This window comes from Protopterus annectens, chromosome 3.part1 (assembly GCF_019279795.1).
Source record: "Protopterus annectens isolate FY-2018-M chromosome 3.part1, PAN1.0, whole genome shotgun sequence".
Classification (NCBI taxonomy): Eukaryota; Metazoa; Chordata; order Ceratodontiformes; family Protopteridae; genus Protopterus; species Protopterus annectens.
The window spans coordinates 1672146062-1672165363 of NC_056732.1; the positions used below are offsets into that span (position 1 = coordinate 1672146062).

General features: G+C 43.5%; 1 protein-coding gene across 2 annotated transcripts in view; it reads right to left on the minus strand.

The window, feature by feature from the left end:
• Positions 1 to 19302, minus strand: part of MROH1 (maestro heat like repeat family member 1) — a 2449684-nt gene that overhangs the window by 1948153 nt on the left and 482229 nt on the right. The gene's annotated exons all lie outside the window — the stretch shown is intronic.

The window sequence follows — 19302 nt, forward strand, 5'->3', positions numbered from 1 at the left end:
CCAACAGACATTGCCAACATACTGGCCGACAGGTTCAGTGCAAATTCCCCCCCCCCCTCCCCCCCAAAAGGAGAGATATCTATCCCAGCAAAATGTAGCCTCCCAAACATCTCATATGTACAGGTGAAAACTGCTCTCTCCAAGGCGAAAAACACAGCATCTATGGGACCAGATGGTGTCCCAGGCTGTCTGCTCCACGAACTCAATGAGGAATTAAACCCGCATTTAAGGCAGCTGTTTAATCTTAGCCTCACCTCAGGATACGTAACCAAGGAGTGGCGTACGGCAACTATGGTCCCACTTCACAAAGGCGGTGCTTCCACGGACCCTGGAAAATACCGCCCCATTAGCTTAACAAGCCTGGTCTGCAAAGCTATGGAGAGGATCATAATGGAACTCATAAATAAAGACATAGGGGACTTACAGACATTGGATCAAACCCAGTTTGGCTTTGTCAAAGGCAGATCATGCCTTTTAAACTTGGTTGACTTTTTCGAAACAGTCTCAAAGGCCATTGATGAGGGCAAGGCAGTCCACACAGCCTACCTGGACCTTGCAAAAGCTTTCGACACAATACCCCACTCGGGTATTTTTGAAAAACTCACCAGCCTAAATGTAAACCCATACGTCACAAGATGGGTTGCAAACTGGCTAAGTGACAGAACCCACAGGGTCAGAGCTGCTGTCGCCATGTCAGACTCCAAGCCGGTCACAAGTGGTGTCCCACAGGGCTCAGTCCTGGGCCCCCTCTTGTTTGGCATCTACTTTTCAGAAGTACAGGCAAACACAGGAGGATTATGGCTGACAAAGTTTGCAGATGACTGCAAACTGGGTGCCATAGTTGAAAACACATCAGACACAGATATCCTTCAGAAGGGTCTCATAGAAATGGATAACTGGTGCCAGAGCCATGGCCTAAAGTTAAATGCCAAAAAATGCATAGTCATACCCTTCAGAAAAAACAAGGTTACCCCTAGCTACCATATAGGTGGCAATCCACTAAGCACAGAAGAGGTTATCAGGGATCTGGGGACCCAAGTTGACAGTAACCTCTCCTTTGACACTCACGTTGCCAAAGTAGTTAGGAAGACCTTCTACATTGCCCACCTGATCATGAAGGGATTCACATCCAGATCAAGGGAGGTCATTGTTCCCCTGTACTCATCACTCATCAGACCAATGATTGAGTACAATGCCCCATTCGGAATGTATCTTACCAGACACCTGCAGCAATTGGAAAGACCCCAAAAATTCCTCACCAAAAGGATAATGGGTCTCAAAAATATGTCTTATGCTGCCCGACTGAAGGAACTCCAGCTCTATTCAGTCGCATACAGTCTGCTCAGAGGTGACTTGTGCCTGACATACAAGGCCATGTCCAACCCGGAATTAATGGACATGCTCCACCTAAAAAAATCTAAATCCACCAGAACTACAAGATCAAGAGACCTAAACCTTAACACAGTTATAAATAGGACGTGCTGGAGGGACAGATTCATCACCCAGAGACTCCCTATGCTGTGGAACAAAATCCCGGTACATGTGAGGCAGAGCACCTCGCTGGCTTTGTTCAAGAGAAATCTTGACCAATGGATGGGATATCGCAGGTTTACCCCGGGGATCACCTCTGTGTCACTGCTGGACAGAGGCACGGCAAAATAATGGGCATAGCATCCTTCAATGTAAGGGGTGGTGAAAGCCACAAAACTTTGGGCTAGGCTTATAAATGCCCTAGGGCAGATAGCCTAGTATAAACCTATGAACCCTGGATACCACCTCTGGCATGAATGACGGATTGGTTCTCAAAGAAACTCTGTCCTGATGAAAAATGAGAAATGGTTGTATTACCATAAGGGCCTGTAGCTCAGAGACTCTTCTTGCTGAGGTTACTGCCAGAAGGAAAGCTGTCTTCCAAGACAGAAATTTCAACTCTGAAGATGCTGCTGGTTCAAAGGGAGGAACAGCTCATTTTTCCAGCATGAAGTTGAGGTCCCATGCAGGCACTGGTGGTTTCCTTGGAGGGTTGATGTTCTTTATACCTCTTAGAAACTGTCTTAGTAATGGGTGAGGAAATACAGGCGGATCAGTGTTATATTTGGCAGATATTGCTGAAGCATGTATTTTTATGGAAGAATATGAAAGGCCATTGTGGAGCATTTCAGCCAAATATTCCAGGATCTGTGGAATGCTCATCACTGATGGGTCTTGACCCTTTTTGCTGTTCCAGATAAGAAATCTCTTCCATTTTGCTGAGTATGTTTTTCTAGTGGAAGGTCTGTGCGCCTCCAGGATGATATCCTTTACCCTTTTGGAATGTGTATCCTGAGGAATAGTCATGGAATCTTCCAAGCTGTCAGCTTCAATGTTTTCAAGCTGGGGTGTAGTGTCCTGTAATTGTGCTGTGTCAGAAGAAGTGGCCTTTGAGGAAGGAGCCACGGATTGGTGTGTGTCAAGCTCCGTAGCAGTGGGTACCAGTGTTGTCTTGGCCAGTCTGGAGCTATCAGTATGACTTTCGGTTGCTCTGTCTTGATCTTTAGTAACACCTTGGTCATCAAAGGAAGAGGTGGGAAGGCATATAGTGTTAGAGAGTTCCAAATGAAGGAGAGAGCGTCCACCTTCCATGCTTGAGGACGGTATGTCCTTGTGCAAAACATTTTCAGATGGTGATTGAGGTGGGAGGCAAAAAGATCTATGTCCGGCCATCCCCATGCTTGAGTTATTTGTAAGAAAATGTCTGGATGCAACATCCATTCATGTGGATCCATGATGTTTCGGCTTAGGCTGTCCGCCAGAACATTGTCCTTCCCTGGTACAAACTGGGATTGTAGCTCTATTTTCAATTGTAGGGAGATGTCCCAGAGATTCATTGCCAGTCTGCAAAGAGGGTAGGAATGGGTACCTCCTTGCTTGTTTATGTACCACATAACTGTGGTATTGTCTGTCTTTATTAGTAGATGGCCCTGACGCATGAACTTTCGAAGGCCTTGATTGCATGTATCACTGCCAGCATTTCTTTTTGGTTGATGTGCAGGTGCTTTTCTTTTTGTGTCCATTGTCCTTGAATGCATGTGCCCTCCATGTGCGCCCCCCATCCATGGTCTGAGGCGTCTGTTGTTATGGTTTGACTTGTATGAGGCTTGCTGAAAGGCAGACCTTTGTTTATCTGGCTTGCTTGAGCCCACCACAGAAATTCCTTTTGAAGGCATGGAATGAGTGGGATCAATGCTTCCAGGCTGTGGCGGTGTTGAGACCATAAACTTTTTAGATACCATTGTAGTTTCCTCATATGCAGCCTTGCGTGTGGGATCAGAAGAATGCAAGATGCCATGAAACCCAGGGCCTGCAGGATTTTCCTTGCAGTCATCTGGGTGTGTGTTGCCAATTTTCTGAAGTATTCTGGTAATTGTTTTGTTTTCTTTTGTCAGAAACGCCATCTGGGTGTTTGTGTCCAGTGTGGCACCCAGGAAAGGTATTTGTTGGGATGGTACGAGACTTGATTTCTGAATATTGACTGTGTATCCCAAGGCCTGCAGTAGGTGAATGACGTAGTCCAAGTTTTTTAACAAGGCTTGTTGGCTGTCCGCTTGTATAAGGCAGTCGTCCAGTAAGGGTATATTTGTATCCCCTGGAGTCTGCAATGTGCAATTACTCATGCCAGGCATTTCGTGAACACTCTGGGCGCAGTAGATAAGCCAAAGGGCAATGCTGAGAATTGATAATGCTCTGAGCCTGCAAGAAATCTGAGGTATCTTCTGCAACTTTGTCTGATTGGGACATGCAGGTATGCCTCCTTGAGGTCCAGAGTTACCAGCCAAGACCCCTTGCCCAGCATGGGAAGGAGTTGCTGTAAAGTCAGCATTTTGAATTTTGGCACAATAAGGTAAGTATTCAATGCGGACAAGTCCAGAATGGGTCTCCATTGGCTTTCTTTTCTTGGAACAAGGAACAGTCTTGAATAAAATCCTTGGCCCTGTTCTGCAGAAGGAACCTTCTCTATTGCTCTTATTTGAAGTAGGTTTGTTATTTGTTTGAGTGCCTCTGCCCTTTGATTTGGTGGCAGGTTTGGCCTGCCATGTCTTGTTGGTAGTGTATGAAAATGGAGTCTGTATCCTTTATCTATTATGTCCAGTATCCATTTGTCCTTTGTAATATTGTGCCAATTTTGTGAGAATAAAGGTAATTTTCCGCCCAACGGTGCTTCTAATTGAGCCCTGGATGGCGGAGTCAAAGTCAAGTCATTGAGATTGTCCCTGTGGAGCAGTGGAAGGTCCTGCCCCACCTCTCTGGTTCGGAGGCTGCCATTGGCGTCCTCTGTAGGAGCCTCGAGTTTGCCCTCTACCTCTGCCACGTCTGTTTTTGCCTCTCTGAAATTTCTCTGTGTCTGGAAAGGCCCAATGCTTAGAAGGCCAATTCCTGCTGAATCTTGGAGGCTGTACCTGGAGGAAATCTTTGACTGTTTGCACTGATTTTGCCTTTTCCTCTATTTTCTTTAAAACCTCTTGTGCAGTAGCACCAAATAGCTTATGTTTCTCTAGTGGTGCGTCCAAAAGCTTAATTTTCACATGGTCTGGCAATGTTTGTTCCTTTAACCAAGCATGTCTGTGTATGACCGCACCTGTCATTGCTGCTCTACATGAAGCTTCCAATGCATCATATCCACACTGAAGGAAATGGTTGCTAACCAATTCCTGTAACCCCTTTTTATCTAATGGTTCAGGGGAAGCCAATTTCTTTTGCAAGTCATCCAACATGTATTCCTGATACTGAATCATATGAAATTGACAATTTAATGCTCGCATAGAAAGGGTGGAAGATGTATATACTTTCTTGCCCCACCTTTCTAAAGCCCTAGAATCTCTTTCTGAAGGAAGTGGATTCTTAGCAGTAGTGGAGGAAACCCCTTTAGGCCCCTGAGAAATAGTTTCAGGGTCAGCAGTATGGCCCTTGTACAGAAATTGATGTGTGTCTGGGAGCCTGTAGTACCTGTCTGGCTTGACAGGGGCAGGGGGGAGGGAGTCAGGGGAAACACTAGATTCTAAGTACACATCATCTAAAACATTTAAAACTGGAGGAATAGCTAAGGGTCTATGCTGAGGTAGCTTTAAAAATTCCTTTAACCTTTTCCTAGAATCTGAGTATTCTTGGTCTTGCCATTTGAAGTGTTCCCTCATGGAATGAAGAGTTTCCCCAAAGGAAAACTCCTCAGGAGGAGAAGCAGAGGGAATGGATTCCTCCGCATCAGAATCCTCGTAGGCCGGGAAGGCCTCCTTCTGGTAGTCTGAATGTGCAGAATCACCTGAGGCCTCATCGGAGGACTGGGGATCTACCTGCTCAACCCTAGGCCTCTTGACAAAAGGTGGCTGAGAGCCTCTATCTGGATGTGGCTGAGAACCCCTAATTAAAGAAATAAGGTCCTCAGCTAAACTTAAAATTTGAGAGCCAGAAGTGGATCCCAGAGAAACAGATCTTGGAGGGAGAGACTTAGCCTGTTTGGAAGCCTTAGCACGTGTGTAGGCCTTAATGGACATAGACACTGGAGGCCTGGCAGCCCCACGTGCTGGAGTAGTCTTATCCACTGAAATGGTGTCAGAAATATCCTGGGCTTCGGTCTCAGAGGGGAGAACAGAAACCGGCACCGAGCTGGCCTCCAGTACCAAAGTAACTGGTGGGGCAGTGTCGTCGGTCTGTAGTGGTTGTGAAATGGGCTCAGAAGAGACCGAGACACTCGCGGTAGGCCTAAGCGTGGTGTGGGTCGAGACCGCGGACCGCGAATGTCGGTCCTTATCCTTCCGTTTTTTAGGTAAATGTGCTGTCGGAAGCTCCGACGGCATGATATAACAGAAATCTTCCCCAAAATAATCCTGTGCAAACTCTGACCGACGCCTAAGAGTGCGTTTATTGAAAGAAGCACAAGCTGTACAGGCCAAGACGTTGTGTTCTGGGCCTAGGCAGGGTAAGCAGTAAGAGTGGAAATCCTTATGAGGTATTTGTTTCCCACAAGTTAAACAATTATTAACTTTTACAGTTTTATCTGACATCGGCTGAGGCAAGAAAAGGTCCCCAACGTGGTACTTAGCTTTTTTGAAGACTTCAGTAGCTGAAAACACAGGAGCTGGTCGACCGGCACTTGCGAACTGCTTCTGCTTCGGGTGCCACGCGGCAAGAAAGACTGAAGAAGATGGCGTCGGCTGACGCTTTTATACCCCAGGCGCTCTGACGTCAGGGAAAGGGCGACATCAGCCAACGCCGGACCCAGACTTTGGAATCCGGCCGACCGAAGGGCTGCCTGAGGCAGGACAACCCATATGTAAGGACTGCAGTTGCATCCTTGAAGGACATCTGGCTGGGCTTAAAATGGCCCACAAGGGCAGCTAGCCTAATACTTAACCTATGAACCTGTGAAATCTTTACCCATGAAGCACTCATATCTCCCTTCTTTGGTTAATGGTTGCAACATCAATAGCACACCCCCCAAGAGAGACTCAGAGATGAGAGATCTAAGTACTCGGATAGATAGTACCCTGAACTTTGACCACCATGTGTCTACAGTGGTGAGAAAGTTCCTTCTGTGTGGCATAACTTATTAAAGGTATGGCATCCAGATCCAAGGAAATTATAATCCCACTGTACTCAGCCCTCATTGGGCCAATAATAGAGTAGAATGCGCCATTTGGCATGTACTTGACTAGGCATTTAACAGCAGCTGTAGTGGCTTCAGAGGTTCCTCGCAAAGAAAACAGAGGGTGTAATCATGCCCTATGCAGACAGACTAAAAGTCCTATCCCTTTAATCTGTCTCCTACCGACTATTATGGGGTGAACTATGATTGAACTATAAGCCGCTCACAAATCCAGCCCTGACAGAGCTGCTACATATCCACAGCTGAAACAGCATGAGGGCCACCCAGTCTAGGGATCTAAACTTGGGTAACTACTCAAACAAAACTTGCTGGACAGATAAGCGTCTCAGAGATTGCCCGTTCTCTGGGGCAGATTTCCTATTCACATTAAGCACAGCCCTTCTCTGACCCTCTTCAAATGCAATTTAGATCAATGGATGGGGAACTGCAAATTTACACATGGGGTAGTGCCTATGTCCCTTATGGACAGGGGCAATCTGTAAAATACTTAAGGCAAAGGCACAAAGCCATGCCATCCTCTTGGCCCTAGCATTGATACATTCGGTAAAATTGGGTTATATTGGCTAGGCTTGTAAGATGTCTTAAACAGTTAGCCTAGTAATCTCTTATGAACCATGGCACTACTGCTCTTTCTATCCCTGATAAACCAAGTAGCTTAGTAGCTCTTTAAATTAGAAATGAACAGACTGATCAGGATAAAAAAACAGCTGCATGAAATTCTCGGTGAATTTCTTGTGCATGGATTGGCACCCCAGTTCACATGAAATACTGCCCAATATCACTGCTGGCTTGCTTTTTCCTTTGTACACTGCTGGAATGCAGACATTGGTCTTCTGTTCTGTTGCCAGTATGCTGCACTGCCTGTCCCCTTACTAAACTACACAGTTTGTTTTCCTGTGTTTGCTAACAGCCAGAGTTTATACAGAGTTAAAAGGCTTCTAAGCCTGAATTTACTGCTGCTGCATGTTCTGACAAAAATTATTATGCCTTGTTCAAAGCAGCTTCTGCATAATTTCTATCCTGTGTATCCCCCCCAAAACCCTTCAGATAGTTTAGTACTTCTTCCTACTGTCCACCTTACCTGTTCCCCTTTCCCCAGTGAAAATCCCCTTATGAAAAATCTACAGAGTCAATAGAATGCATCATCATCCTACACTCTTTCCCTTAAATAAAATATTTACCTGTGTATCTGGGCTGTGCTAAGTGTGTCTATTACAGCAAGTGCAGATTACTCAGAAGGGCTCATTGTGAAATCCACCAAGCTGCACCTCTGTGCAACACAGCAATCTATGCCAAGACCCTGCATAATATTCACAAGGCTTTGCTGTTGCTGTCACTTGCCTTAAACTACCTCATGTCCCCGAGATGCAGAGTCCCACCTCATGTCCCCAAGATGTGGGGACCCCCATTTCCTTCCATACTAGCTACCCATATTCTTCCCAAACACAAGTCTTCCTTAGTTACTTGGGAGTCAACATTTATATTTAAGGTATCTGGCTAGGGGTCAGAGACTTGATGACTTTCCAAAACCCCCCCTATGCTTATCTTTCACCCAGCACTACTTTAACTTACCTGCTTGTCATTAGTTAGCTCAGGGGGACCTAAAGCCCAGAAAACGTGTGGAATTTAAAAAGGAGTACTGCACTGCAAAGCACGTTAACCCCCTCCCCTCCAAACAGCAATTTCTCACTTGAAGGTGTGCTTCTTCACACAAGAGAAAAGCAACTGCCTTAACTCAGGATAAACAGACAACTTAAAACGCAAAAAATGTCACTACCCATTGGGAAACAGTGTCTTATATTCTCTAAACCTTTTGTGATCCTGCTTGCATAATACTCATCATCACCCACACCCAAGATCTTGTATGCTCATTAAAGCAGTTTAGATATCATACATGGTTAGATGAACAAATGTAGCTGTTTACATACCTATGAGCCTTGTACCATGGCACTAGAATCAGCCCACAAATCCACAATCAGAAAAAAATGCAAAAAAATATGCATTTCCATTTCAACCATAAACTCTTTCACACTTAACAGATGCACATCCTGATTACATACATTTAGATACAGATGTCATACAGCAGAGAAACAGTCTGGCAAATCTTAGGTCCGTCTTTACTATCCCAGCATCATTCAGCAAAACTATCTCCCTAAAGGTCCAGACCGATGCTGTACAGACCAACCTACTTACCATTAAACTATTACACATTAATACTTACAGTAACAGCAGTTACAAGAATTAGTCTCCAAAGCTGAATCTGAGTACACTAACTTGGCCTGGCTGCTATAGGTCAGTCATTGCTACTACCAAACATCTTTAACTCAGAAAGCTGACTACTAGGGCACACTAACTTCAGGAAAGCTAGACATCTGGTACGGTGTTATTTCTCACCATAGCTTTGTTCCATGATCTCAGTTAATTTCTTTTTCAATTGACAAAACTCAAAGGACTCAATTTCAGACAAAGTTTAGAATGCAAAATGTAGTGTCCTAGCCTGCATCTGCATCCCAAGTCACCAGAAGAATCATAGGAAGATAAGTTTGCTGGCTAACTTCCAATGAAAAGTGAATTAGTGGTATTGAGAAACTGATGAGCAATTCCTTCACCCACTGTTCATCTGATCATACCAAGTACCACAACTAGCAAACCCATTTTTAAGGATATATCATGGGCTGGAACCTTAAATCTGCACCAGGTAATATAATGGCAGATGACACCATAGCTGACATTAATGATTACTTGCCATCCTTTGTTATTAGCTGCCAGGGCAGCCGTTCTGAGTGATAGCATTATACCTTCAACTCATGTTACGGACTTTGAAGCTAGCCATTTCAGTGATGCTCTTCACATCTTCCCTTCCCCACATTGCCTCCTCTTAGGCTCTTTTAGGAGTGCTTCAGTAATTACTTCCTCCAAGCCTTATCAGACTTGAGATCTGCCAGGACCACATCAGACATGACTAAACAGATTTAAACTAAAAACACCCGTTCCTTCCATTTCGGATGGTCTCTACAGGGCCTCCTTAGTAGATCTGCTATGACAAGCCTTCCTTCCTCTCTCAAGTCAGCTGTTTTTCTCTGAAGCTCCCCCGTGGGTGGGATGGGTATGCCATCCAAAAGAATATGTACTTTAAATCATATGCGGAGTCATTTTCTAGAAACTGGTAGGGTGACTCTGATGCCTTGCTCTTTGCTATTACAATTGCTCTCATACTCTGTTAGCCAAAATGTATGCCTTCTTTGCCTGATCTGTCTTTACCATCTCCCACTTTTTCTTGCACTCCTCCTTTCTTTTGATGACTAGCTAGACTTCTACATTTCACCACCATCTTTCCTTATGTACCTTGCTTCCATACCTGACTTGGCCACATATCTGTTCTCTAGTTCTCACACATTGTTTTTGAGGTATTGTCATTCTTCAACTCCACCTATTTCCTCTTCTTCCTAAGGTGCAAAAGCCTTGAGTAATTTGTTGAACTCTTGTACTTTCTCCCCAGTCAACTTTCAGATCTTCAGCCTGGTCTATACTGACCTTAGAGCTTCCTCTAACCACTGCCTGCAGCTAATTGCGGCAACCAGTGGCTTATGCTGCGGGCAAACAGTTTCACTGGAGATGACTTTACAAACATCGATTCTATCCCAATGCTCTTTCCTTACAAGGAAGAAGTCTATCAGAGTTGCATGCCAGCCACTCTTGTATGTAATCTTGTGAATTTCTTTTGCTGAACCACGTGTTAGTCACCATCCAGGAATTTGTCAGACAAACGTCTAGAATGTCCTCTTCTTTGATTTCTATTGCCCCACCAATGTGGACCCAGGCAGTCCTGATGTACTGTTCTGCCTGTCCCAATATGTGCATTCCAGTCACCTATTAACACTAATTCATGTCATCATGCTTTATCTGCTAGGTCCTCCAACTGCTGTCTCGATGCAGTCTTTACCTCACACCTCTGCTGTGGATCATAGGCTTCGATTATGAACAGAGTCCTATCCTTACACTGAAGTCTGGCTGCCATGAGACAGTCACCAATTCTGATGACATGCCCCACTGTTTTCTGAAGCCTTTCCCTCACCACAACTGCACACCATTTCTAGTCTGCCTCCTCCTGAGGAGTAGTAGACTCTGGATCCCAAGCCAAATGGGTTTTCTGCACTGCCCTTCCACCTTGTCTTGTGGACACAGAGAAGGTACACCCTCCTTATCAAGCCATCCACCTCCAATCTGCATCCTGTCAGTGAACCTAAATTTGACTGTAGCAATTCAAAGTTCATGTTTGGCAGCTTGATTGGTTTTACTTCCAGGTTTTGTTCAACAGAGCCATCCCAGGCAATGCAAGCTGGGCAACTGGACACTGACTAGCCAGTAGCTTATTGACCCAGTGCTTCCAGGCTTAGTACTGAGCAGGCACACACTGACCAATAGGATGCATACACCCCCTCCGACCGTTAGCAAAGGTCTGTGGCATACGTCCGAGTAAGCAGAGCCCTCAACCCACTTATCACTGGCAAATACCCATGCCCATCTCTGGCGACATTAGTCAACATGACCAAATAACTTAGAACCAATTATTACACTCTGTGCAATGTGTGAGACTAGCCACTCAAGTCTGTGATCTGTGATCCATGTTATCTTATCTAAAGGATATTGTGCACCCCAGTTGAACAACTCTTCCCCCATAGGGCATCATCAATGCTGTTTTTGTGCATGTGTCTGTGCTGCTGCTGTCCACAACTCGCTACTTGGATGAGTGAGGCAGAAGCACTCAACACATTTTGGGGAGGCCACAGAGACACAATGTGAACATACAAACTCCTTTGAGGTCAGGACTGAACAGTGTACCTTGTGCATGACAGGCAAAGACCTTAATCATTGTACCAACTAGCACAAAGTACAAAAAGTATCACCTCACAGGTTACTAGAAGTTAAACGTAAAATATGTAAGCAGAATCTAAATAAAACTTTCTTCTTTCCTTTTTGATAAGTTCATTTCTCACAGTTTAGGGCTTTCCACAGCTCTCCACCACAAGGACATAATGGCAAAAACAGCTGACATCCAACTCCAGAAAAGAGCTCTCCACGTTTATGAAGATTTTTTTTTCACTTGGTAGAATATGCCTTATGTTTGCAAGGAGAAGGTCATCTGTCTGGCTTCAATAAATTTTGATACCCTGGCTGTGAAGGTCTAAGAGATAAAAGTTCCAGAGCAACAGCCATAGTCAAAAGACAACTCCAACTGTTCCAGCTTCTGGTAGATTTTTTTTTTACTTTTACAACAAAAGCTTTTCTGTAATGACAGGGACCAAACAGCTTGAAACAAAGCTCCTGTGTACCCTTCTTAGTCAACAACAGGACTACAAAGAATAGTCTGCATCCTTTTTCTTTCAATTCTGTAACAAAGAGAAGGTTCAGAGAGACTGAAGAGTGTGAAACAAGGTTGCTAGAGTTAGCATAATATGCCTCCTCCAAGGCTGCTACTAGAGGAGGAATATATGAAGAATAAAACTAATCCACTCAACACAGGGGACCATCCATTACTTCCCATAAAAACACTGCATTCATCCTAGAAATCAAGAAAAGAAATTATCTCTAAAGGAGGTTGTGAGGACCATTCTTTCTACAACGCAGTACTGGCCTCAAGAATCTGTGGCAGGCAAAGCACCATCTACGTTAGACTCATCTGACTGAACTTAGTCAGGGGATATTCTGGCTGACCTTATTGAAGAGGAACTGAAGGCTTTGTACCCAATTTCTTAGCCAAAATAAAAAGAAATACTACTTTAAAGATATTTGTTCAGGCGAGTACTGTTTAACCTTTTTGTTTTTTTCTGGACAGATATCTTCTTTAACCAACTAAGACAGGAATCGGCATCCTTTCAAGAGGTCTTTTCCCCTTGACAGATCCAGCAGCATCATCCACCCAAAGGATGCTAGAGAGGTGAGTGAGTGGTTTGAGGACAACAAATAGCCACTGCAGGCTCTCCTATCATTGGCTGAGGCACAGACAGAGCCCACTTAGTCAGCAATGGCTTTCTGGTCAGTTTTTTTTTCTTTCTAGGAACTGTGCAAATCGTAGTAGCAGGGTAGGTATCCACGCTGTGACCAAGAAGGACACATCAGATGTGTCTAGGATATCTGGAATGAGTCAGTTCTTAGGCAATTGGTCAAAAGTCTACACAAGCAGCACACTTGGACTTATCTATTCACACAAAGTCCTCAACACGCAGTAATAAAATCATAGGAGGTTATTTGGCTGCTGGCTCTGGGGGCCCTTCCAAGCCTAGCCAAGAGTTTATCCTCAAAGAGAAACATACCTCAATCAGCACCTGTTGTCCCAGTCAATGAGAGAGACAGGTGAAACCCCTGGGACAAATCTGTGGTTTCCCATCCACTCATCAAGGTTGCTCTTGAAGAGGGTCAGTGAGGTGCTCTGTTTGAAGTTGTATGGGAAGTCTATTCCAGAGACGGGGCAGCCTCTGGGAGACAAACCTGTCTCTCCAGCAGGTTTTGTTGATGTCGCATATTACATTCAGGCCTTTTGAGTGGGTATTATGTGAGGAGTTAAGACTTAGTAATACATAAGAAGTACACAAAAATCCGGTCATAAATCTTTCAGATGTAAAATGAATCTGACAGATTAAAGTGCAGGTAAGTTGTCATATCTTGAACACAATTATTACATGCCCTGTCCTCATCCTTGCCCAAATAAAACACTGTCCTACACAAACTTTCATAAATAAGTCTGAATAAGTAGCACATTCTGACATTAAATGCCCCTCCCCCCATATTAGCTGAAGCTAAATCTAGTGAACCCACGCAAGAAACCGACCGCAGTTAAAAAAAATTAGTTTTTTAACGGCATGACCATCAAAATCTGAAATAATATAGAGACCAGTTGGCATAACTGGTAAAAGCTTGGTCTCCCATGACCAAGGTACAAGGTGTGATCCTGATCACTGGCCAATGCCTTTTGGAGTTTACATGTTCTCCGTGCTTCTCTGTGGGGTTTCTCCCACCTCTGAAAAACAAGCTTGAGTGTTTCCATCTTAAACTCCCCAATGAATAGAGCTGTTGGCAGCAGCACAGACTCTACATGGTGCACTAAAGGGGAAAGATTTGTGTAAACCAACAGCTTTGGGCATCTACTGTGGTGCGCAGTATCCTCAACATAGGAAAACAAGGCTCACAGATTGCACACCATGGCAGGGCTAGTCACACTATAGTGTAAAATATGGCTCTAGGTGATTCCATTGTGTTGATTAATGTCGCCAATGGGCATAGGTATTTACTGGTTAAAAGTGGGTTGAGGACCCAGCCTAGTCTGACCTATGCCAGGGACCCATACTAACAGTGGGAAGGGTGTATGTGACCCACTGGTAACCTGTAAATGGTTCATATCTCCCAGGCCCATGCTTACACTTATCAAGGGTGTTAGAACTTGTCAGAGATTCGGGATGCACAGCTGGGCTTAAAAAGGCCCTTGTGGTCATTAGTCTAGTAAACACCTATAAACGTATTTGTCAGCATGTGCCTGCCATAAAACCCAGCAGCCATAGCTCAATAAGCTACTAGCCGGCCACTGTCCAGTGGATAGCTCTGTTGAAAAAAGCTGCACGTAAAACCAAACTGCCAAACATGAAATAACAATTGCGACACTGGATGTAGGTTCACTGAGAGAACGGAACCTTGAAGTGGATGACATGATAGTAAGGAAGAGGGGTATGTATCCAAGAAACAAGGTGGAAGAGCAGTGCAGCAGAGCCACTTGGCTTGGGATCCAGAGTTTACTACTCAGCAGGAGGAAAGGGTAGAAATTGTGGTGAGATGATTCAGAACACAGTGAGGGATGTCATTAGAATTAGTGACCAACTCATGGCAATTAGATTCCACCCAAATAAAAGGGAAGCAATCAATCTCAGCCATAGCCCTACAGCAGGTGAAGGTCAGAAAAACAGAGCGTACAGAAATCAGTTGCAGGACTTATTAGATAAAGCAGGACAACATGAATTAGTTTTGATAATGGATGACTTGAATCTACATATCCGGACAGACAGAACAGGATATGAAGACTGCCCGAGTCCACATGGGAGGGGAAACAAGAATAAAGGAAGAGAGGCTATTCTAGACTTCTGTCTGGCAAATGGCTTGATAGTACCCAACACATGGTTCAGAAAGAGAAACGGTCACAAGACCACATATAAAGTGGTCAACATGCAACTCTTGTAGACTTCCTCCTAGTAAGGAAAAGGCACTATGGTAGAATCAAGGACTGCAAAGTCATCCCCAGTGAAACAATTAGCCCACAATATAAACCATAATCAGCTGCAAGCAGTGGTCAGAGAAGGCTCTAACATCAATACAGTCCAGGTTGAAGACCTGAAAGCTGACTGGAGAGAAAGCACAAAAGTTCAAGGTATTACTCTGGGCTCCTGCATCAAAGAAGAGGAAGGAATAGGTGAAGTTGAAGAATGACAGTGCCTCAAAAAGAGCATATGAGAGGACTACAGAACAGATATGCGGTCATGTCAGGTATGGAAATAAAGTACATAAGGAAGGCTGATGGTGTAATGCAGAAGTCCAAGAAGTGATCAAAAGGAAGGAAGGCATGCAGGAAAAGGAGGGAGACAGAAAAGATGGTCTTGGCTAGGAAGGAATACTGGTTGGCTAACAAAAAGCAAAAAAAAGGAGCTGAAATAGCTAAGAACAGGGCCATCAGAGGCACTCTACCAGCTTCTGGAAAGTGACTCAGTAGGTGGCAAAAAAAATCATGTTGCAAGGTAAAGACAGAAAGACAAAGACAGACGGACATACACTCTTCAAAGGGATGCCAACAACCTGCTCAACAGTCCACAGTACATCAAAGGCAGATGGATGGAGTGTTTCTAGCAGATTCTGAATGAAACCCCACAGAAGCTGTACTGCTCCTGACCATTCTACAATGAGAGAAGAGGAGGAGCCCAGCACAGAAGAGGTAAGAACAACACTACACTAAGGAAGTGAAGTCAAAGAAAGCAGCAGGTTCAGAGGTCACAGCAGATAGGATCAAGATGCTGGACAAGATAAGGGAGAAATGGCTCCTGAGGGTACTCATAGCAGTAGAGAAAGGCATATCCCAGATGACTGGAGAACAAGCATACTTATGCCAGTGCACAAGAAAGGGGGACATCCACAACTGTGGGCATTAAAGAGATATCAAACTCCTGTCACACTGCATGAAAAATCTGGAGGGCAATTGATAAACAGCTACACACAGTAAAAGAAAGTAAGATGAGAGGTCAGGAGTTCGGATTCAAATCACGATGCAGCACAAGTGACCCAATGTTTGCAGTGAGACAGATGGTTGACAGAAAACTAGAAATGAGGAAAGCGTCCAATTGGGCATTCCCAGACTTGGAGTAAGCAAGCTGATTTGGGCAGTCGTGCAGTGGTTTGAAGTCCTAGAAACCCTGTTAGAATTAGTGCAAGCTATGTACAAGGATACAATGAATCAAGTACGAACAGTGTTTGTCTCAAAGAGGGGGCTCCCAGCTGGAGTGGGTGTGCATCAGGGTTCACCTCTGAGCCCACTCTTGTTCATACTGCTGATGGAATACATTAGCAAACAGTTCGGAGGGGACAGATCAAAAAAATTACTGTATGCAGACAATGTACAGCATGTGAGTCTGAGCAAGAACTTCAGTAAAGTATAGAGGAATAGAACGCAAAACTGAAAGCAGAAGGGATGAAACAGAGTACAAATAAGAAAGTAGTAAAGGCAGCAAATGGAGAAAAATCAGAAGATGAGAATGGAGACAGAAGACAGTGGAACAAATTAACAGCATCAACTATCTGGGAGTGGAGGTTAAAAAGAAGGGCATAGTGTATGACAGAAGAATGCCAAAGAAGCTACAAAGTAAGATGCACAAAACAGTGATGTGACCAGTACTACTGTATGGTACAGAAACCTGGGCAGTAAAGGCAGAGCAGATGAGGAAGCTAGAGGTGATGGAAAATAAGTGTCTGAGATGGGTGGCAGGATGCACACTGTGGGAGAGACTAAGAAATGAGGACATAAGAGCAGAAGCCAAAGTAGCTCCAATTGTAAAAAAAGATCAAAGAGAACAGATTACGGTGGTTTGGACACATGCAGAAAAGCAGAAGACAATCTGGTGAAGAAGCTTTGGGACAGACAGGAAGAAGACAAGAGGAAACAAGGGCATCCAACAAAGAGGCAGATGGACGGTGAGAGAAGATCTGAAACAGCCAAGCATTAGTATCAAAGAAAGCAGGAGTGAGGCATTGAACTGAGAGAGATGGCGACAGTTAAGACACCCAGAACACAGGTAGAAAATGGGGAAAAAGGGGGTTGATGATGATGAATATTTATATACACACCAAGTAAAAATATTTTATAAGTACAAGTACATGTATGCGCATGCAAACACACACATTTATACAAAACAAACTAAAAATAAATACTTTCTGTGTGGAAGGATTCCATCAAAGGGGACTCTTGTGAAGCCTCCGAGATTCTTCTTCACGAAGTGGCAAGAAAATACTTAAGATTTTCCACTCTGACTGTTGATTTTAATTCCTCAGGGCTGACCAATCAGCAGTAGAGTGCAAGTGTGGAAGGGAACCAAAGCTTTTGAAAGCTGACCAGTTGTGTTTTAGGCAAGAAACTTCCGACATAGCCTAAAGGCTACTGCAACAGTGGGAATGATGAACATCAAGGAAAAACCCTACAACTAAAAACTTAATCACTTATTGATATAAATACTAGCCTATGAAGCTTATAAATACTCCAATTCTACCTAGTTACCAAGTGATCACAGCCTTAATTGTGTCTTGGTTCAGGAAGCTGAAGGTGCAAGGTTTGAAGCTCAGCATGAAGAAATTTGTGGTATTGTAGTTCATGGGTTAGAGCACTGATCTAGTAAACCAAGGGTCACATGTTCAAACCACACCAAGGCCTCTGCCCCTGCTTGTGCTTTTATATATATATATATATATATATACACATACATATACATATACATATATATATACATATATATATATATATATATATATATATATATATATATACATACATATACATATATACATACATATATATATATATATATATATATATATATATATATATATATATAAAGGAGATGGCCAACTAGATGGATGTTCACAAATTCACCCTTTGTATGACAGGCCTGGCCCTTCTTGAATTAAGAGGCCCAAGGGTGATGGGTATTGGCAAGGCAGAAATGGCACAATTGGCAAAGAACTTGTGTGAGATCAAGGGCTAATCAAGCTCTCCTACCATAGCAAATGCTATCACAATAAACGTAATCCGAGTTCTTGCACACCCCCAAACACGAACTGTCGAGATAAAAATAGTTGAACTAAGAGATGGAGGAAGATCATTTAAACTGCAACAAACTAAGGAGTACCCTGAATACCAGATCTCATAAGCAGTCTTAGAAAATCTACAGGCAGAATATTACAATCATTAGCTTCTGTTGCCTAAACTACTTCAGGGTATAAGTAATAGAAATAAAGCTTTGCATTCCAATTGCAATAAGGAGGAGTGCTTTCTAAATCAGAAGGTCTACATCAATGACCTTGAGTAGTTCTAGATGAGTGTCAGTCACTTAACCCTGGAAGAACTACACATCCTGGTTCTTCTCAGGCTTCTATCCGGAGATTTCGACACACTCAAACACATGCACTGAATACAGTCAACATAACTTCCTTTTCAAACTAATACAAAATTTTCAGTGCCCTTACTGGAATTTACACTTGTCTTTTTCACCATGATATGGAAGCAACTGATGAAATGCAAGACTTGTTTTCAGGCACATGACGTCAACCCTAGTTTTAAAGTTAGCTATTCATCTGTGGGCTAATCACTCCCATAACCAAATGCTGTATTATTATAAGGTTTATTAAAAGTCTATACGGGACATGTATAAGTGCCCCTATTCACAGAGGGGAATAACCTAATATTGTTTCCAGTTTTGACAGCGTTCCGGCATCCATTTTCTAAGGAGATGGAAAAGCATCCATCCATCTACAAATGACGCAACATTAAACAATTATGAATTCTGCATTCAGACCTCATCATGGGTCACAGACTGCTCTTCTTGTGTACTTACCTTAAATCAGGTAAAGTTGCTAATACACTGTTCCTTGATATAACCAAAAGTGTCTGATTTAGTCGAGCACCACTTCTTTTATGTCGTGAAGCAACACTGCTAACTGAACACCAGTGTTTTTTCAGCTATATGCAAAGATGAACACAAGTCATTTCACTCTGCCTGAATAGCTGGGTGTTAAAGGCTTTGTGTTTGGGCCTTTACTATTCACATGTTTTGCTAAGAAAACTGAAGGATCACTGTGGTGATCAGACTGTTTAGTGTACAGATGGCAACCCTACTGTGTGCTGCTACTACTAAAGGCATGAGACAAACAAAGCTGCAAATCAGCTTTAGTCCAGCAGTGGACCCAAAGCTGATCCCTGATGCACACCCACTCCTAGTGAAAACCTGTTTGACTAGATTTTCTCTAAAATCTTTTCATGTTCTTCTATCAAATATTCCAAAATCTGAAGACTATTTTACATTTTCTGTGATTACTAAACATACACTATGTACATGAACGTTCTCGTTTTTGATATGCTATAT